This window comes from Ambystoma mexicanum, chromosome 1q (genome assembly GCF_040938575.1).
Source record: "Ambystoma mexicanum isolate Mex_15411 chromosome 1q, UKY_AmexF1_1, whole genome shotgun sequence".
NCBI lineage: Eukaryota > Metazoa > Chordata > Amphibia > Caudata > Ambystomatidae > Ambystoma > Ambystoma mexicanum.
In genome coordinates, this window is record NC_090922.1 from 1036093827 (window position 1) to 1036116423 (window position 22597).

At 43.6% G+C, this 22597-nt stretch overlaps 1 pseudogene; it reads right to left on the reverse strand.

The window, feature by feature from the left end:
* The window catches only part of LOC138540899 (vitellogenin-A2-like), an 83143-nt pseudogene extending 62838 nt beyond the window's left edge, over positions 1–20305 (reverse strand).
* Positions 20306–22597: the final 2292 nt, after the last annotated feature.

The window sequence follows — 22597 nt, forward strand, 5'->3', positions numbered from 1 at the left end:
ACTGTAATATTGGTGTCCCAGGTATAATTGTTTATATTATTAGATCTCTGCTAGGTCACTTGTTTATCTATTTGTTTAATGAAGTACTTAGTGCAAGGGAAATCCCAATTCCAGCATAATAATCGAAATTGAGATAATATTCTAGATATATCCAACCATAAATGGAAGATTATCCCCAGATGCATAACAGCACTAATAAATCGATATCCAGTTTGCAGACTATGTTTTTCTAGTTAAATCTACTTCCCAGTTAGCCTCTCCTTGCTCTTCTTCTCCCCTTCTCTACTCCCCCATTACCACATGTATAGAAAGAATAGTGCAAAGCAACAAATGTGCTCCGAAACATGTATGTATATATATGTATATATATGTGTATATGCATATACATATGTATAGTGATGTTTAGGGGTGTTGGGTAGGTCCTGGTGTGATTGCGACGGGGCATCAATTTTGGGAATACCCAATTGTTTTCCAATCTATGTATATAGATACTTGCATACATTCATACGTAGCTAGGGAGCAATGGAGCTCTCTAAATAGGACATGGGGTGGCTCTCTGGAGGTTACAAGTAGAGTGCAGGGTAGCAGAAGAGCCTGGATGGTAGAAGGAGCAGGAGGGATAGGAAGCTGTGGAGGGCGAAAAGTAGGGTTGAGTGGAGCGATCAGTAATTGATGAGGTGTTCTTTGAAGAGTAGGGTCTTCAGGTCTTTCAGGTAGGGTCTTCAGGATGGAGGGGTCCACTCTTACTAGTATCGCTCTCTTTTTCCCAGAGACAGGGTGCATATCAGGAAAAGGCCTCTTTCTTGGTTAAGAAACGTGCATAGGTGCGACTGTACAAAGGCTTTAAACCTAGAACCCCACCATGAAGTCTTGCCATGATTTGTTCGCCTCTTACAATTTAAATGAATTAAAGAATATATTGGTACTAATGGCACTCATAACATTTTCACTGGACTTTTTCCTGTTTTCACATTTATAGTCCGAAATTCCATTATTAATCTCCTTTTTCAATATTTTCATCAATGGCATAATCAAATTTAAGAGCTTCATTAAATATAACAGAAAATACTGGAAAGAACTGAATCAATTAGCTTTGAAATAGACTAACCCCACTTCACCCTCCTTCATTACTCACATTTGGAAGTATCCATATGCAGAGCTTTGCTGTAGCGATAGCTCATCCTGTCCAGGGCCGGGTTGAGGATCTTAAGGGCAACACTGCAAGCAGCTGCCCTATTTGGGACGAAGATTAATCAAATAAATGAATTAATCCAGAAATAAATCATCAATGGTCATTATTCATAACTGCATATTAGTACATGCTTTGTACTTACAGTTGGTGGAGCTCTGGGACGCGACTTTTGGACAAGGCCTTCATTTGCGAAAACACAAAGCTTGCGAGCTGGACGTCCACTTTGCTCTCCTTTGATGCAATGTTGGCGATGGTTGTCACTAGGGCCAGACGAGGCTTGGTTTGAAACAGGACCACACAGGCCATCATTCGGACTTCAGTGCGAACTCTACGGTCCATGAAGACTTGGAGCAGAATCTCCTGGACCTGAAGAGAGAAAACACCAAAGCACTGACATGTCTCTATTAGCAAATAGAAGTCCCCAATTGTGGTTGAAATATCAGTGGTGATGTTTTATGAATGGAGCACAGGAGAGCAAATCCACCGACATGAAGAGTGAACTAATTTTTTTTTTTTTATTGTATATGGTTACATAAATATAACCTTTCACAAATACATACACAAAATAGAATATAATAATAAAAAAAGAAGAAAATTTAGTTTCATCTAAGAAAAATACATATACAAAAATTAAGAAAATGAAAAATTAATTTCTCTAATCTTTGATCTAATTTGGAAACACTACATAAGCATTCTAAGTCTCTGTGTGGGAATCTTCTGTGTGTACATGTCTTTCAGATGGTCCCCAGTTGCTAATGATGTTGCCTCTATATATGAAACTTATGAATGGCTCCACTTTGTGTAAATGTCTTTAAGACTGTCCCTTACTGCTAATAATGTGACATATATACGGGAAATTAATGAGGTGATCTTCTGTGTATAAATATCTTTAAGACGGTCCCTTACTGCTACTACTACACTAAGAAATCTCTAATATCAACAGCCATTAGCTGTGCTGCGGGTGTGACTGCCTAGACCAAAGCAGATTCTATTTGAAAATATGGTGAACTCAGGTCTGTGCCAGTTCTGCACTTCTTTACCCCATGCTTAATCTCCCATGTGGCTTGTCAGGCACTGATGAAAGCCCAATGATCTTTCCACACATATAGCAGCACTGTTTGGACAAATATGGAAGTACTCATGCCCAGCATGAGCGTCACCCTCTATATTTTCCATTTCCACCCTGATGCATTGAAGGAACAGGAAAAGCTGTTTTTGCAGTGATGTTACCTTTAATGTCCATCGCTGCAAATGTACTTACCGACCACAGGTATGTAGGGGGTCTGTTCACTGGACCCTACAAGGTGCCCTATGGAGCTCAATGCATGCATGAGTGCCTGGATGTCCTACAGCACAAAGATGTGCATAGAGGGCTGGGCACAAGCCTCCTTTCACCCACAGTCGCTTCCTCTGCAAAGAAATTGCAGTTACGAACCAGGGATTGTATTGAATAGAATTGTGCTCATAGAATGCATGGCACAAAATTCATCCTCCATTTAACTGTGTTTGTGTCTAATGGAAATATGTAGGGTTGTGATTTGATTAATTGTCATTTAAAAATATTTCCAATGTGTAGTGTTTTTATTTAAAGCCATGTGCACAATAAAAACACATTCATCCACCATGTGATCTTTGTATGGTTTTGTTAATTGGCTTAATCGTTGGCCTGCCACTCTATGTATATAGGAAACATGTTTTTCTCTTGCCTATATCCTGCCATATTTCTAGTAGAGAGGTCAAATCCTTGCAAATTTAGCAAATCTTTTGCCAATTACTAATCCAATCATTTTACTAAAGCAATTCAGGATAATGTATACTTGTGCGCAGTTAGTATGATTGACGCTTTCCTGGCATCACATTTTGCCCAAATTGCTAGTAGGAACATTTCAAATTGCAATATCAAGCCTATCTACGAAACGCTACATTCTGGTTTTAAAATATTTACATGGGCATCAAAGGATCTTATCTGCCAATCCCAAACCATTATTTTCCAAGGCAGGAATTGCTTCTTTTGCCATGCTGGGACTTACCCTCTTCGGGTCCTCCTGGGCGATGTTCCTCAGGGCCATCACTGCATCCGTCTGGATCCTGACTGGCAGCTGGAAAGCGCTGGCAGAGAATCCTGGCAGAAACTTCTGGATGCGCTTGATGCTGGCGGGCTGTCCTGCATTCCCAAGGGCCTTCAGGGCCAGTGCCATGTCATCTTGATGGCCACTGCTGGCTGCCTCTGCTGCTAGATCATGGAGAGGCTAGAAAAGAAACACACTTGTACTGATCATGTGTTTCTCCAATAATGATGTCTTTCGGTAACTTTGGAAGACATCAATGCAATCTCAATGTATCATCCTATGTATCTGTCCTTTAAAGAAGCAGCAAAAGGTATTGTCCCACAATATGAAAAGTGTGCAGGTCGTGATACATACCATTACTGTAGGGAATGCAAGACGCGTACCGTTACACGGAATGTGCACACAGAGTGTGCATCCCATGAAAGCTTGTTTCCTACAAAGAGTAAGAGTTGTTATATGAGCTCCCCTGGTAGAGGCTCAGAATATCGAGTGGCAGACTTCTTCCCTGCATCTTAGAAGCTTGTAGACGTGCATAGTGGGTCCTGCAGACCTTCAGAAAACGCAAAGTGGGGGAGGAGGGTGCAGTGAAGCACTGAAAGCTCCTCTAGCCTACGCTGAGTGACACTGTAGCAGACTCTGTCTCTGCTGATGGGGCAGTGCATGCTGCATCTGCCCGCTACAATGGGGTCTATTCGATGAAAGCAATAGGTATGCCCTTTGAACTCTGACCTTAGCGGTGCAATGTGACCGACCATTCGTCTCATCTACAGCAGTTGCTTAGGTGCAACGAGGCAGGTGCGGAAGTGCTACAAACTGTTGCAATATATTTGTAATACCACGGACTGTCATTTAGTGCATGTGCATTTTGCATGTTACGTCCATTTGTTCCTTGTTTTTTGTCCAAGCATTTCCCCAAATATCCAACCATACGGAAGACACATACCACATGTGTCTTAAAAGTAGTTACTCTTCAACCCCCAAGAAAAAGGAGAATTCCACCCATTGTACCCAATAGAATACTCAAGAGGAAGGGTCATTAAACAGAACTTAGATTGTGGAAGTCATCTCACAGTTCTGTGGCTTTGAAGCACACGCCCTACATAGCCAGGCGCTATGTGGTCATCAGCAGTTTCTTTCCACTGACATGGTTCTGGTGACACTGCTTCACTTCCTGTGGACCTCAGTTAAAATATCTACATGATTACTTATATAATATATGAATTGTAAACAACGGTCAAGGTTTACAAGAAAAGTAGTGAACCTATATTTCTCACAGTTTGGTTACCTCGATCCCCTGGCCCCCTCTCATTCCCACCCAGCCTTTCCTTCCCCCAATACAATCCCCATAACTGGACCCTGCCTTTCTTCCATCCCCCCACACGTTGGTTTTATGAATGTACTAGCGAGACTGAAAGAAACACATTGAAAAAACGTGCATATTTAATGAATGTCATTAATTCAGTCATTGTCCCTGACAGCATGCAGCTTTCTATGCCCTCTCATTTATAATACCCACCGGCCACACCTCTTATAGAACATGCCAAAAACGAAATCAACCCCCACCCCCAGCCACCCATTACCTATATCCACAGCTGTGCCAGCAGCAATTCCACCTTAATCATGCAAGACAAACCTGATCACTGCAGGTGCAGAATTCTGGTTGAATTCATTTAGTTTAGTTTAGGAATGGATTTTGTGTCCCAAGCAGGCTACATGCAATCTAGTGTCCGTGAGAGAGCTCAGCAGGATGTGATATAAAATCAACCCAGCAGGGTCCAGGTACACATCCCCAGTGAGAAAGCAGCAAAACACAAAAGTACCCTTGGCTTGCCTTCCAGGAGCAGTGATGAAGTCACTGGCAGTAAGGGAACAATGGGTGACATTCCCACCAAAGACTATAGGAATGCTGTACCCGTTAGTTATCGCCCACTTCAATCTCTGGTTTTAAAATATAATGCAGCGCTTGAACAGAAAACAAAGCAGTAGGGAGTGATTCCCTGGATCTAGACGTGCTCATAAATCTTGAGCATGGCATGACCAGATTTTAAAAAATGCAGCAATTGCAGGTATTGGAGATTATATAATGAACAAAGCCCTGGATCACAAGTGTAGCCCCTGCATGCAGGTCCTGGTCTTAACCACATATGGTGTAGGCATGACAGTCTGAGAACTTAAATCATTGGACCCAATTTACTAAAAAGCTCAAACCGTGAGTATTCCAACATTAGTTGCTTTGGTAAAGTGTATGGCTGCGAGTCTGAATTTGTTTTTTCGAGTAGAAAACACTTCTGATGATTTAAAAAGCTTCAGCTATATTGAGACATGGGTCTACATTCAGGACTTTCATATCATCTTGCAGATTCTACTGGGATTTAATTAAATTAAGGGCTAATAATAATTTGTTATGCATATAGCACATTCCCCAAAGCATTGAACATAGAACAGTTTACATACAATTATTATTACCCAGCCAAAGATCACTAACTGAACGAAAGTGTGAGCTGGCTTTGCTGGGATTCAAACCTGCAACCTAAAGATCACAAACAGGTCTCAATGCATGCACTTCACCCACTGGGCTATCTTACCAGCTAATCATGTACTTGTTCCAAGGATCATTCCTTTACTTACACCCGGGGAGGATGAGCCAACTAAATAAGTGGCTGGAATACCAGGCGAGAACAATCAATCTGCCTGCTGTCCGAGCCACCCAATGCCCTTCCCTGGGTGGGGCTATTATTTTCAGTTTTTTTTCTAAAATCAGGGGATTTTATCAAGAGCCTCTCCTTGTTGCCTATTCACACCCCCACCCCAAAATCACCCGATTTCCCTTCAATCCCTCACTTACCTGCAGGACCGAAGCCTTGGGCTCCGGTCCCTGAGCTCCTCCTGTCTGGTGCCACTGTTGAAATAGAAAAGGGACTAAGTCCCTTTTCTAATGGCAGCTGCAATTTTGGATCATGCTTTCCAGGGCTGCCGTCACCCAAAAAGGGACCTATTCCCTTTTCAATTTCAGTGGCAGCAGCCATTTAAAAAAAAAAAATCTCTTTCGGGAAATGTGCTCTCGCTGAGCTAATCTCCAATCAAAAGAAAAAGAAAAACAATCTGCACTCCAGTAAATCCAGAGGCGCAAATAGCTTTCACACCCCGGTGGGGTGATGGGGAGGGGCAGAAATGGCTATTATCGGCCTGCAGCTTGGGCCTTCCAAAGCTCAGGCTATTAAAGCCCATGTGCTCCCCCTCGACTCTCACCGGGGCATGAAAGCTATAATTGGGATCACATATATATCGCTAAATATTTGTTTCAGTTAAAAAAGGACAGCAATTAAAATGGATCCACTTCACTGGACATACAACTGCCAAACAGGTACCACTGATATATTTTATTTAAATCCTTGTAGGATTATTCAGAATTAATTGGGTACGTAAGTAATAACATGGTCACAATGCTTGTAATACGCTATAGTGTCACCTTTGGGATTGCCAATTAGCTATACATTTTTTTAATTTCTTTTTCTATCTTGCTATGCAGCATTTAGCTAAATTGATTCACAATTTCTTTTGGATTCCTTCAATGGTCACATATTAGGAATAGAAACCCTTTATTAATGCTTTTGGTTTAACAAGTTGCAGTCGTCGAGTCTTGCCAGTCAACACATGCATAATTTAGGCTTCCCTTTTATTTCTAGTTCTACTTTGATACAAACAGAGACATATTAATCTGATTAACCCATACACCTTTATTAGATGAGTGAGTTGGTAAGAACAATAATGTTGTTATTTTTAAGAGATTTTTCAATCTTTTTTTGTTTCGTTATTGATAATTGATATTATCTATGTATTTTTCAGCTTAAAAGGTTTATGCATTTAACCCAGGTGAAAACTGGTATCCATTGATTAATGAGCCCTAAAGAAACATATATGGCAAAGCACATCAACCCAAAATATCTGATGAGAACCATGCATGAAGTACAGGCATATTTATGACACCCAAGTCTTATTGAATGTGACCTATGAATGTGTAAGTTTCATGAAATCAGTGATTTTCATTTCATGAAGTATTGTGCACATGTGGTTGCCCTCTGGCAATTCTATTCAGAATTAGGTTCCTGGGCTGTTTCCCTGCTACCCAAGGTTCACCATCAGGATTGAAGCATTGTACCAATGAACACAGCCCTACTCTGGACTGCTGCCCCTAATGTGACATTGGAAGTGAGAAGGCGAGTAAAAATATCAACATTCCAGTCCAAATGAAAGCGTCTCTGGTAATATTCATAACGCGACTATGCATACTCACTGCAAGAGCTGGGTCGGGGCAGGAGGAGTGCGCCCCGCAGTACTTGTTCACCATGGACCCGTATCCCAGGACTGCAGCTTTGTACACCACGGGGGATTTCTGATGTTCCGCAACAGTCACCAAATCCTGCAGGAGGGAGAGCAAGAGTTACAACGGAGATATGTTCTTTATTGTAGCATACTCAAGACGTAACACCTCATTACCAACTGAACAATGTATGATTATCATTTGCGACACTGCAATTAGACAGACAAATTAGGGGGATGACTCGAATTCCAACCACTGTCCTCCTTGACATTCCTTGTAATATCTGCAGATAGAGGAGCGCATCAATTACTGACACATGACCCAAGACGTCACTAGATTAAGAATCAATGGCGCTGCTCCCTGCACAGCCAATCACTGGCATTCCTGTTATGGAATGAGCCATTGCCAACAGGGAGTCTCTGCTGAGCCTGTGGCTCACTCACAGGGGGCTATATACTGGTAGTTCTATCTCTGGGAGACAGAGCATCTTCAGGAGGCGTCCAGCAATGTGGCTCCTGGGCTCGCAAAACACCCTTTAGTGGGCGCACACAGTACACAATCCCAACAAAAGTAGTGCTAACTCTGGCACATGCCCTCTCTCGACACAAGCACTAGTTGCAAAGAGCATTCCCTTGATTCTGTGGGGCCACTTCTTTAATATCAATGCGACACTGGCATCAATGCATGGGGAGGATGCTCTGTACCTTTAACACACTTTATGTGATGAATAGGGCAGAGTGATGGAAGTGTAGTGCAGCTTCGGGCCACTGAATGAGCAGACATTTCAACATACAAATGTGGTATGGCAGGGCCTACCCACTACAGATTATTAAAAGAGGATTCATTCCTCTTCACTCTGAACACGAGGCCCTCAGTTTAATACTGGAAGATTAGAAGAGAACATCTTGAGATTGGAATATTTCCAATCATGCTACACATTACAAAATGGAACCGGGGCATGCAACATGGCAATGCATCTGCTTTTAACCCTTCAGACCTAGAGAAAGCTGGAGTGATTGGATCACACTTCCAGACAGTAATTAAGGAAAACAGAGATCTCTGGGATACTTACCGCAGCTATTTTCAAGCTCTGCTGATCAGCCTTCGTGAATTGGATGGCGAGAGCTATGGCCTGGGCTGCTTCACTAGGGCTCAGCTCCTCATTGTGGACCTTCTGCTTGATAACCTTCAGCGCATCAACCGTTCCTGCCATTGAGATTGCGTTTCGCAGCCAGCGCCTGCAGTCCACATTCAAAGGGTTACACAGATACATGTCCATCATGACAGCATACGCCTATGTCCTTGTGACCAATGCATACCTGTATTGAGGTCTATCTGCAAACTGCTTGCACAGGGCCTGGATGGTTTCATAGCTTGACGCGCGCAAAATCTGGGTGAGCTGCAGGAATTTGGCCGGTGCATCTGCGTGTACCTGTTGCTGGTTATTCTGCACCAAGTGCTGCAGGGTTTCTGATATCTAGGACAATAAACATAAAATTAAATGTTAGTCTAAAGTAGGCATTTTATTTCAGGAGGGACATCCTATAAAACAAAGTCTGTATACATTGGAGAAGCTGTGATGAACACTTTGAAGTTATAAGAAAAAATATCTTAGGATGGTCAGGTAAAGTCCTAGGCATGTTACTCATGTGCCACTCTGGATGAGGGTTGAAGAAATGGGCACTGCGCATAGCCTTCTGGAAAAGGAGAGATTTGTCATGGAACAACCCCTAGCAGAGAAGAAGGGTCACAAAGTGGTTGGAACTTGCTTTTTTTAATAAAATAATCAATATTAGCACACGGTGCTAATTCATTCAACCGGACGCACACGGCGTCCCACTGAATGAATGAAAATACTTTTTTTTTGCACCCTGTGCTAACGCTTTGGCATCCCGGGCTGCTAAAAGCATTAAACCCCGTTCCAAGAACTCAAACAGGGGGGAATGGCTTGGTGACCTTGGTATAGGCCCTCACTCTGCTTGGGCAGATAACTTGGGCTGCTGCGCTCTTAACCTCCGTTCCAGCCTTTTGAACGGTGGTTGTGGGTGTTGGGGGTCATGTGATCCACTGAGGCGCACTTGAACACAAGGATGGCCGTTCCATCATGCAATTGGTTACAGAGCTCTCAATCTGAAGTTTGCCATCCCATGTGGAAGAAAGTGACCGAGCCCTGATTTTGGTTTGCACTCTACCTATGAGCTGAAACTATTGCATTAGTGTACAAACTACAGATAGGGAGAAATGAAATATGAGAAGGAACAGACGACTTCTAGGTGTTATTTGGTTATTTGTACATCCGTTGCCTGCCCATGGCATGCTAAGCCCTATGGCCATTCTCACCCTGTTCCTGCACTCCCCACCCAAAAACACATTCCCATCGGAACTCTTTCAGCTTGCTTTAATCAAGCCTTATCAACAAACTTTGCACTCAAATTGGCTGCCAATGATTTTTCCAAGCAGTCTTCTGAGAGTTAAAGAATTAGGCCCTGATTCATGGAGTTATTTGGGTAGAACACTGGGATTTAATTGGAGCTGTAACTTAATACTGGTGTAATAAAAGTGTCTTAAGCAGGTCTCCCTTCAGACCTTGATTTATAAGCACTATCTTTGTCTACTGAAGAAGTCCTATTAAAGAAAGCACTGGCAAAGCTAACAGTTTTGACTTGTGTATAAGTATTAGGCATTTGCCAGGCTCTGCTATTAGATGCCCAGGTACTCGCACCATTTTGCACCGGCTACCATCAATGCCAGCCAATACCACAACGGCCCCGCCTGACAAGTGCCTTTCCCAAGCCTACACAACAGCCCAAAGTGTTGGTATTGCCCGTGGCTGTTTCTTTGGATTCTGCAACTTGAAGTAGTACATTTAAAAAAGAAAGCCAAAATTACAAGAATTCAAAGAAATACAAAAAACGGGATTGGATCGCCTTCCCATCAATGTCAAGGGGGAACTTGCGAGATCCGTAGTTCTAGGGTCCATGATTGAGACTGTGCCCCATCTCTATAATGCGACGTCCAGGGGAGACAGCTCGATTTAGGGACTGGAAATGACGGCTCTAAAGATGACGAGGTACAAGGGCACCACGTGGCATTGCGGGAGCAAGTGGAAAGGAGTGCTGGTTGCTGCCATGCACATGCCAAATAACTGAGCAGTTAATAATAACCGTGACCACTAACATAGCGATATCATTGGTGAGCAATAGTGCCAAGCTCCAGGGAACGACCAGGCAGAGGTCAACATCTTAAAGGGGGGAGTGATTTGATGTGAATTATGTCTGCATATGTGTTGGGCACTGTAGCTATTGTAGTCTATAGCCCAACTACCAATACATTCAAACTCAATACCATTATGTCTTTAATCATAATGTCATTATTTCATTACTATCTTGATGTCTTGTGGCAGTCGTAAGACACTTTTTCACCTTCACACACTATTTCCAATCTGCAAAAATATTATTACATCGAGTGTTACGCACCTGTGCTTCAGGGCTGCGGGTCTTCACCAGATGAATTGGCATCTGGAGCACTTCGGACGCAAACCGGTAGTGGAGGCCGCCCCGGTTTTTCAGTTCCACCTGAGGGGCACTTACGCGATTGCTTTTAGTTTCCACAAGGGTGGGCACTTGCCTGAAAGGGAGCAGAGCAAACATGTCCATAACATTTAGCACATAACATAGCCAAATGTGTCTCTGCCGTGTGTGAGCGCGTGAGGTGAACGGGTGAGCATGCGCGTTTGTTTGTTTGCACGTGGGTGTGTCTGTGAATACGCGAGCGAGCGTGGATGCGTAACGGGGCTGCTTTACTGCTCTCGCGATGTAACCGTCCTCACGACTAATCTCACAAAAGCATGTCAGGTTTGCTTGATTAATATCTGCACTGGCCTGATTTCGTTCCATGTGTATGATCATGTTGCAGCAGCCCAGAGGTTTGCGAAAGCTGTGTTACAAATGTTGACCTATTCCCCTCACCATTTGGCTAAAAGAGTATTTAATATGTCATATACTGTGATGTGTTGTGCATCAACGGGCAAGTGACGTCATTTCCACTTCCCCGATGTCTGTGTTGAAGTGACACCACTGGTCTGAGTGAGGTTATCATCTACATGGTCCCCAGAGGGGTGTAGGGTTTCTTTTGATCTCATGGCACCATATGGCTTGAAAACGAGTTCTTTCTGCCTGGTTTGGGTTCTCTTCTACAAGTGTGGGAATCTCAGCCACACGTTGTCGGAGCTGCCTGTCTCTTTTAATATCTCTCTCTTGCTTCTGGCAGCTGAATCCATCCTCACTGCGCAGGAACACATGGGACTCGAGACCCAATGTACTCTCGAGGATGGTTAAGATCTGATGGCCGAACATTCACAGTCGGTCCTAGAGCAGGAACTTTTCAATTCCTATTTTATTCATTTTTACAGTTAATTTAGCTGTGGTGTAGAATGTCCAGATCCCCAGGTTTTGCCAAGACTGTCCAAGACCTAAGAGTCTTTATTACATTGAAAAACTCCAACCCAGTTATGGGAAAATAGTGGGTGACCATGTCATCTGAAGCAATTATAAAATCGTAATAAACATAACACTTTAATAATGTTGCCCTACAGGATGGGCTCTACCGCCCTCCTGCCAGATACCACCCACATGCATTAACTAATTGTGGCATAGAGACCGGTTTCAAAACCACTAAACAGCAAGGCCTGCAATATCAATCAAAAGCACACTTTTTTACATTATACACATTGACAACTGCAGCAGAAGTGCTGGAATACTGTGGGAGATATCCCCTTTATGTATTTATTTGGTATCCAGTAATTTTGACGAATCAAAAACAGAGAATGCCTATAATAACAAAACAATAATAATGAAAAAATATCGATTTAAAAAATATATATATATGAGGGTGGTGTAAGGGGTTAAAACAGGTGAGGAGGTGGTTGGGGTGGGTTTAAAAGCATGGGGAAATAGGGGTTTGGGAGGGTACCCCAATAAAAAGTAAAACAAATCTATATTATGGCAATAAGCCCTGAGCCAGCGGGCCATTACTACATAAGGTAATGCCCCTGAGGCCTTTAGTTACAGGCCGAGCGCAGGGGTTTATTGCCATTAGTACCCTGGCCCATTAAACCGGGGTACTAATGTGATTTCTAATCCCCGGCTGCGAGACGCGTTGCGTTTAGCAGCTGGAAAAAAATGCCTGCCGAGGATAGAAAACGTAGTCCGTTTTCTCTTTCCTTGGTGGCCATAGTAAACAAAGAAAATGGCCACCATGGAAGGGGAGAGGGGATTATATGTAATCCCTTCTTCCCTTCCATGGCGGCCATTGAGTTAACTTGAAAAAAAATAAACCAAAAAAATGGCAACCATGGAACTGGCAGAAGGCACTACACGTAGTCCCTTCTCCCTTTCCACTGTGGCCATTCCGTAAACAAAAAGGCTGTCAGTGATAGGAGCGAGCTGCACGACGTTGCGTGACCAGGATTACCAGGCAGTAAGGCCCGGGATCCAGCCAAGCACAGGTAAGTGTTTTTCTTTTCTTTTGCTTGCTGTGTACTAATTTTCGTTATTAAAGTTTTGTTGTAAATTCATTCTCTGTAATTTCATTCGTTAAAATCACATAGAACCATTTATGTATTTACTGTGTCCAACAGTTTACATCACACTTTTCACACATCACAATTCACAATATTTCATCACATTTTACTCATTTAAACCAACTTTAAGAATCTTAAAAAAGCGATGCTTAATGAAATCTCTTGGGCATTTAAAATTTGATAGCAAAAAGCTTCAGTATTTAAAATGTCTTCATAATGGACATATTTACGCAAGAGTTTAATATGCAGAGAAGTTAACAGAGCAGTTAGTGAGAAGGTGATATAAATACTGAACGTCAAGTGAACAGTATTGACAGAGCCTCTCCAGCCTCGGAATATTATTTCTTGAACCTAGAACTCCTCTAGTTAAGACATAATTTCGAAAAGATGGTGATGGATGTTTTAATAAACACAATGGAACCATATTAAAGATTTGATTGTCATCCTACAATGATAAAATAGATGACAGCTGATTATTGAGGCTCTGTTCGCTATCCAATCCATTTCCAACACTTTCTTTTTCACTTTCAGAGGTTGAGTTAACAGCTCCTCTCTCGTAGAATAATTATTCACTAACTTAGCATCGCATTTGTCCCCCCAAACCTGTACAACTCATATTTACTATGTGTCAACTCTTCATGCAAGTTTGAAAACAAGCTCTCTGGTGGAGGAGATAGCATCTCAGTAAAAAGTTGCAGGAATGTTCCAATTAATATGTGCTTGTATCGAAATTATACCAAGTTCATTGCTACTAATGCCCATGGGGAAACACTGTGGAAGAGTTAACAATTTTCCTCCAATTTATTGCTTCAATTCTAGGCCAATCCGGGGGATAAACCGTGGTTTCTGCTCCGTACGAAATGCTTGGCACAATTTTCTGTTAATAATAATATAATAAAGGCGAAATCGAAAAACAACCATAGTGTTTATCCAAAAGTCTCAATTGTGCGGCTGCCGCAATAGCAGCTGATTGCAAAGAAGTAGTAGGTGTCTTTTTCAATGTTTTATCATAAAAGATCACGAACAAATACTTAAAGTGATCCACCACCTCCAATTTTGTGCCATCAAGGAACCAGTTGATTTCAACCTTATTATTGGGATACCATGGCAGCTTCCTAATTAATCATTCAGATTGACCGGCATGCACCTTAATCTCCAGATCTACTAAATATCTATTTATAGCTGTCAAAGATCTTTGGAGCCCAATCCGTCATATCACACAGAGTTATGTTGTCAGCATATGCTAAATGCTGAAGGCTTAGATTTCCTAAATTAATATGATAGTCTGAACTTGGACAAAAACGTTTCTTTGATCACAAATGTAAGCATTGAACAAAAATGGAGCCAGAACACATCCCTGGCGCAAGCCGCAGGAGGTTCTGATCCATTTTGAATAAGTACCTTGTTGATAAAACCTTATGCCACCTCCTTTTCAGCATGTAACGCAATCAGGATACTCAATAATGAGGGGGGCACCCTAATGAATAAAGCTTATGCCACAACTTCGCTCTATTGACACAATCAAAGCTGATGAAATATCAAAACACACCATGCATAGTGCCTTTTTGGTATGAAAACAGTTTAAAGAGGTGCCAACTCCCTTCTTGAAACCTGATTGACAGTGATCTAAGCAGCCCACCGCAGAAGCCCACAATTGCAATCCTCTTATCCAATGTATAGGGTTCAAATGTGGCACTCATTGCAATTATACATTTCACTGTAAACAGTTGCTAGATCTGAAGTCAATGCTTGGGTCCTGGGTATTTTAAAATATCAACATCATGAGTCATCAGATGTAAATAAAGATAATATTCAGATCTTTAGATTTGGCCCATCATTTAGTTTAAATGATGTCTCTAACCTATCAAATGTATGTATGTCTGTCTGTGTGATGTTGATAAAGGGGGCACCTAGCTAGGAAGCAAAAGAGTGGTTGTTATGGTTCTGGGGCGGGGATAGCTTGGTTTGCTGGAATGGAGGGAGGATTAAGGTAGGGGAGGCAGCGCTGCAGGTGGTAGAAGAGAAGTAGGGTTGAGTACAGAAATCAGCAATTGGCCAGCTCAAAAGCAATCTACGTGATTAGTAAATTCCATAACTGTCTACCTGGCTTCCATGACACAAGCGCCAGATAGCTCATAGAATGGTGAGTACTGGTACACCTGTCGCGCAGTAGCCTCAGTGATCAATGCGCCTGCATCTCTGTTCTTCATCTTGTAAGTGTATGTTGATGTCCCCTTAGGTTCTTTGCCTTCTATAGGTGAAACAAACACAACATTATTATTAACACTATTGATCATGGAACAAAGTTTAATATTGTACAGGAACGACATTTAATGTGATCAAACCTGCTGACAAGAATTGCATTTCTCAGCATACGCCATGCCGATGTTCTTCTCAACCTTATCCTGACAGTTGTTTAGGTCACGGGATTTGATGACAATGATTCTATATGTTTTCTTGTCTTCTTGAATGACATACCTGGTTTTGCAGACACCAGTGATGCCAGTCTGTGGGAATCAATGGAGAATAATTACAGCCATTAACTTTAACAGGTCACCAGAGGTAGAATTTCCCAACTGTTGCATGCAATGGAGGTGTGAGTGTGATGGATCATTCACACAAACAATTGCACAATCAAGAAGAGCGGAAAACGTGCAAAGATTGGGGCTAGGAGGCCTGCAGGGGCACACTATTATTGGTGCCAAGAGCTTGGAAGTCTGCTATTAGGAAAGGATCAGAGGAATTGATGGTTTATGTCATAGATCTTTTTACTAATACATATAACCAACCTCCTGTAGGTCATAGACGTTTTGGGTCTTCTTCATGGTGACCTGCAGCAAGTCCAGGATCCCTCTGTGGATGTTGACCACGGTTTCAGAGACAGTGTCTTTGGCATAAAAGTCTGCAAAGCACCCATTGCTTTACTCAAACTTCACAGGTTTGCTGAGCTGAGCCGCGAGTGCCTGGGTTAGTTTTGAAGAGCGGGTGAATGGATACTTAGGCCAGATGCCATTGTACTCCTTCGATTTCCGGAGCTATGATCTGAAGTTAAAGTTGAAAAGAACATGATTATGAAATTTGATTACTATCAGTGTTCTTTACAGAACAATTATCTGCCATATGACTGGCAATGCATGAAGGTAAATCTGTTAACCAGTTTAATAACACGTATGACTAGGGGCCTCATTACACATTGGCCCTCATTACAACCTTGGCGGTAAACTATGGTGCTATTAGCACCATGGTTGCTGCCGGTACCATACCGGTACCACCATGGAGAAAAGGGGAATTACCACCCTATTCCAAGTTTGGCGGGACGATAATTCCCCCTTTCTCCATGGCCCTTCCCCATTCCCATTTTTGCCCCATAGGGCTCAATGGTAATGGGGAAGGGGCTAATTACGGTACAGCAAATTGCGGTACCGTAATTAGCACCAAGGTCCCTTTGCGGGTCCCTACTTTAACGGCTGGTCTACACCAGCCGTTAAGGTCGGGTCCCGCAAAGGGACCTTGTAGTAAGGCGATAAGGGTTTACCAGTACCGGTGCCCTTACTGGTACCTGTAAACCCTTACCGCCTACCGTGTAATGATGCCCTATGCGTCTCTTTATGCACACATCAAGACACACCCAGCAGCTCCAGCACTAGACCCAGCAAAGCCTTTGCCCGCAGACTGTACTTTCTATGCATAAGATGGGCTAAGTGTGGTTTTATACAAATCCTTTTTGGCTCCTGATTAAAATGTAGATTAATAATCAGCCTTTGAAAATGTAACACAGTGAAACAATGCCACATACACAGTCATATGGTGATTAGTGAAATTTGCAAATCATTTGGTGTTATTTTTATGATAGGCAACGCAATTTTGTTTCGAAGTATCAATAATAATGACAGTAATAATGACAGTAATAATAACAGTTTTCTTTTGTGACCATTTATTGTTAAAAATCGGATGTATTACAATTACTATTATTACTTTTAGAAACTTGCCATCCCCAGCATGCATTGAATGAATATGTTACGCACATACACCTCTCCAAGGACATTTGAGTATCTGTATATTGTAGTAAAACAAAAGGGGTGATGGTTGGAAGGTTTAGAACTAATCTTAACCTCTGGCATTGCTCTGGGCAACCCTCCAGACCATCGATCTTCGCCTGTCAAGCCATTACAAAAGGGGAAAGACTATATGCAAATCAGGTTTGGTCCCACCTCAAAAGGGGCAGTCCAGCTTGCACTGCTTCATCACATCCCTTCTGCACGAGACTGCAAGCATCCCCAAACATGTTCCAGCCTCATTGTGCCTTATCAGTGAAGGGTATATTGGGTCTTTAGGCACAGCAGGCACAAAACCCACATCTGGGCAGACCAGTCCCACTCGGGGTGGCTCTAGCAAAACAAAAGGGGTTATGACTGGAAGGTTTAGAACTAATTTTAACCTCTGGCATTTCTCTGGGCAACCCTCCAGACCATCGCTCTTTGCCTATCAAGCCATTGCAAAAGGGGAAAGACCACATGCAAATCAGTCTTATTTACCACCCCAAACGGGGCAGTCCAGCCTGCACTGCTTGGTAACATCCCTTCTGCAGGAGACCACAAGCATCCGAAAACATGTTTCTGCCTTGTTGGGCCTCATCAGTGAGGAGAAACCTGGGTCTCTAGACCAAGCAGGCACAGGACCCACGTCTGGGCATACGCGTCCCACTTCGGGTGACTATAGGAAAACAAAAGGGGTGATGGCTGGAAGGTTTAGAACTAATCTTAACCTGTGGCATTGCTCTGTGCAACCCTCCAGACCACCTTTCTTTGCCTGCCAAGCCGTTACAAAAGGGGAAAGTCCATATGCAAATCAGGCTTGGTCCCACCCCAAACAGGGCATTACAGCCTGCACTGCCCGTCACATCCCTTCTGCACGAGACCACAAGCATCCCCTGACATGTTCTAGCTTCATTAGGCCTCATCAGTGAGGAGTAGCTTGGATCTCTAAGCTCAGCAGGCACGGGACCCATGTTTGGGCATTCCCTCCCACTCGTGGTGATTATAGCAAAACAAAAGGGGTGATGGCTGGAAGGTTTAGAGATAATCTTAACTTCTGGCATTGCTCTAGGCAACCTTACAGACCACTTTCTTCACCTGTATATTGTAACCTGTACCAGGAATTAGTATTTTACAAGCACATTTCAAGTGAATAGATCTGAATAACATTAATGCTCACTGACTCAATCTATTCTGGTGGTCAACCTTAACATTATGCCAATGCTCACAAGCTTCATGCTCATTGGTGTACAACGCTGAAACAAAGTATTTGCTCCACAAGCATCAAACCAGGTGCAGGGAAAGGTGGCTACTCAGTGGTGAACACAGAAGACGTCAATCCTTTGTCAATCAGTATTGCACTCCCTGTGGGATGACCCATCCAGGGCCCAGATTTGTGTGCATCTAGAGCTAAGGCCCAGCAGCTGCAATGTGTGCATTACTATATGCACAGTGCACAATGTTTTTAATATTACTTGCACCTGCACAGAGCATGCGCAGCAAATGTTTTGTGAATTCTAGCGGGTCAAAGTGGTGGAATCATATTTGTCGGACGTTCCAGTGACTCTCACATATCTCTCAGCATGTGAGAGTCCCTGAGATGATCCTGGTATTTTTGCAGGGGAAAGCGGCTTTGCCAAGACCCCCAAGGTTTATGATCCTTTGGTATCAGGAAGGCATTACTTGCTTCTTATTAAGGAAGTAGAAAGACCCAGAAGCGATTAAGGAAGCTGTTTTGTGGAAGTGAGAGTTATTTGCACTCACTAGAGTACTGCATTGCAAGAAAAGGAGGCCTGCAAAGAAATTCGTTATCACTGCAAAGCATATTTTGGTGACTGTTATGTTTCCAAGTTGTTTTAATGTCACGATAGACTCCTATTGCCCTGCGATCCATCACATTATTCTTTTTGGGTGTGTGCAAGATCGGTAAATACATTGATCTGAGTTGCATGCAGGGATCTGCTTCTGTGTAGAATAGGACCAGTAACTACTGCATGCTCTGCCTTGCCCAAGGACATTGTGGGAAAGCGGAAGAACATCTATGAAACCATAAAACATTGTCCAGCCCAAAAGATTCCTTAGGATGCAGAGCCTTCTTAGTATGTATTGTAAAAGAACTCTCCCTGATGTACATATAACAAACATTATGTGTTGTTATCGCCATACTTTAAGCTTGATATTTGGCTTTCAAAACAACCATTTCTGTTAATGTAGGCAATGCAAACCTTGCTCTGTGGGGCCTGTTTTGGGGTTTCCTTTAGTGACCCTAAGGGAAATAGTTTAGCAGATAAAGCACTAAGTGAATAAATTTTTCAGATGATGTTGGTAATGCAAAATGGATCCATAACTTTGCTTTTTCATGGCCCTATATCTTAAGACATTACTGGTGTCTACCATCTGATCGTGGTGTCTTCAGTACTTATACTTTCTCAATAAAAGATGCTTTTGGGGACAAGAATAAAAAGTGTAAGAGCTATTTCTATGGTAAAAATATTATCAAACCAGGAGAGTTTAAGTGTCTAGGAATGCATATGGGTTATACATTTGGTAACGCAACTTAATAGGCCACACCCCCGCAGATTTATCAGAGGTTGCTTCAGTTACATTTCCAAGAACATATGTCTCTGATTGCAACTCATCAGTACTCTGTAAAAGGCCTCCTCACCTTGAGAAGATAATACGTCTGCGCAAACCCGCTGATCTCCACCTTGCAGTTGAGTTTCACACCAGCTCTGGCCAGGCCGCTCTCTGGAAGTCCATTCAGAATCAAGGTCTCGTAGTTGTAAACGTAGGTCTTGCTTTCAAGGAAGACAGGTTCTGAAAGAAGACAGAAAAACTCTAACTGATGCCACAAGTATACAGAGTTATACGTTTGTTTCAGCCACTTATTATGAATTGAACAACAAACAATGCACACCACATGACTTGAACCTACCATGGTTGTACTGTTCGCTGCCTGTGGGGAAGAGAGCAAACAGGCATATTAGAAAGAGCGTCACATCAATGCCATAGACAGAAGGTCTTTCTCTTTCAGAGTCCTCAGCTCATGATAAGAGGAGCAAACTTACCCACAAGGCCAAGCAGAAGAGCTAGGATAATTCCCCTCATGGTGGTTGTGGATGAAGACCACGGGAGGAGCTACTGCTTTTATAGCACACGCAGGCACTGCACGTGGCCAATGACACAGGATTGTTGGCCAACTCATCAATACTTCATCAGACTAGACAAACATTGCTTCCCTCCATGCTGACAGCTAGCTTTCACTTGAAGTTTAATTGAGGAATATGTCAGTAGTCCTTCATATGTACCAATTATTATAGTTAAACATTAACAGGGTAATTCATCTGCTTTCATAGCACACGCAGGCACTGCACGTGGCCACTGACACAGGATTGTTGGCCAACTCATCAATACTTCATCATACTAGACAAACATTGCTTCCCTCCATGCTGACAGCTAGCTTTCACTTTAAGTTTAATTGAGGAATATGTCAGTAGTCCTTCATATGTACCAATTATTATAGTTAAACATTAACAGGGTAATTCATAGACATTCGCACAAAAGTGGCGCATGCGGCTGGCGCACAGTGTCCCCGTGTGAATGTCTGCACCAGCTGCGTGCGCTAAAATCGATTTCCGCGCACAGCGTATTCATGGATTTTAGCCTCCAAAAGCAGCCGTGGTGCAGAGTGGCGCAGTGACCCAGTGACCCTGCAGCAGCGCCAGTTACGCCCCCAAGAATGCCCTCGCGCAAGGAAAAGCCATCAAAATCCCCAATCCAGCGCAAAGAAACCAAAACCCTGGACCAGTTTACCGGACTGCCAAACAGCAAACGCCAAGCGGGGAACGTGTATTACGGGTTTCGCGGCGACTTCCACACGCAAAAGGGTCTGTGCGAGTGGGGTACATATATAACTGTTGTTTGCAGGTAGTCTCACACGCGATCGGCCTGGGTACGTGTATTTCAGGGGTGTGTGGGAAGTTTCACACGCGATTGGCCTGGGTACGTGTATTTCAGGGGTGCACGGGTAGTTTCACACGCGAATGGGCTGGGTACGTGTATTTCAGGGGTGTGCAGGAAGTTTCACACGCAAATGGGCTGGGTATGTGTATTTCAGGGGTGCGCGGGAAGTTTCACACGCAATCCGCCTGGGTACGTGTATTTCAGGGGTGCACGGGAAGTTTCACACGCGAATGGGCTGGGTACGTGTATTTCAGGGGTGCACGGGAAGTTTCACACGCGATCGGCCTGGGTACGTGTATTTCAGGGGTGCATGGGAAGTTTCACACGTGATTGGCCTGGGTACGTGTATTTCAGGGGTGCGCAGGTAGATTCACACGCGAATGGGCTGGGTACGTGTATTTCAGGGGTGTGCGGGAAGTTTCACACGCGATCGGCCTGGGTACGTGTATTTCAGGGATGCGCGGGAAGTTTCACACTCGAATGGGCTGGGTACGTGTATTTCAGGGGTGCGCAGGTAGATTCACACGCGAATGGGCTGGGTACGTGTATTTCAGGGGTGTGCGGGAAGTTACACACGCGAATGGGCTGGGTACGTGTATTTCAGGGGTGTGCGGGAAGTTTCACACGCGATCGGCCTGGATACGTGTATTTCAGGGATGCGCGGGAAGTTTCACACGCGAATGGGCTGGGTACGTGTATTTCAGGGGTGCGCGGGAAGTTTCACACACGAATGGGCTGGGTACGTGTATTTCAGTGGTGCGCGGGAGCGATTACAGCAGGGTACGTGTAGTACTGGGGTGCGCGTGAAGTTTCACACGCGATAGGCCCTGTGCGAGTGGGGTACATGTATTTCGGGGGTGCAGGGGAGTCCTACATTTGAATTGGCAGTGTGGATCCTCCCAGGTGTTCCCTCTACACCCTCCACGGCCCCTGCAGGCAGACCACACCACAGGGGTCTACCCTGCACCCCTGGTCATGTCCCGCAGGCAGCCCATCCACAATGGGCATGCCCCCCAGCCAAGCCACATGTCACCTTGCACTAGTGATCGCCAACGCATTACCCCCTGGCACCTCTACCCCAAAGCAGTGCAGGGCACCTGCCAGCAGGCCCCCACTCATGTCCCCCAGCCAACAAGTCATCACAATCTAGATCCCTGGCACTTATGGCCAGCCTCCACATGCCAAAGACCCACCCAAGTATTGCATCCACCCACATAGAAATGCAAATTACATGATACAACCCCAATGGCAAGTATGTAAATGAACACATGTCCGTCACACACACACAATGGGTGCAAGTGAATGTCAAAACCCATATCCATATCATGACATGCATGAAACCAATGAGATGATACCACAAATGGAAGTATAAAAAAATATATATTAAAGATAACATGAACGTAAATCAAATTAAACAAACAACAATGGGAATAACAA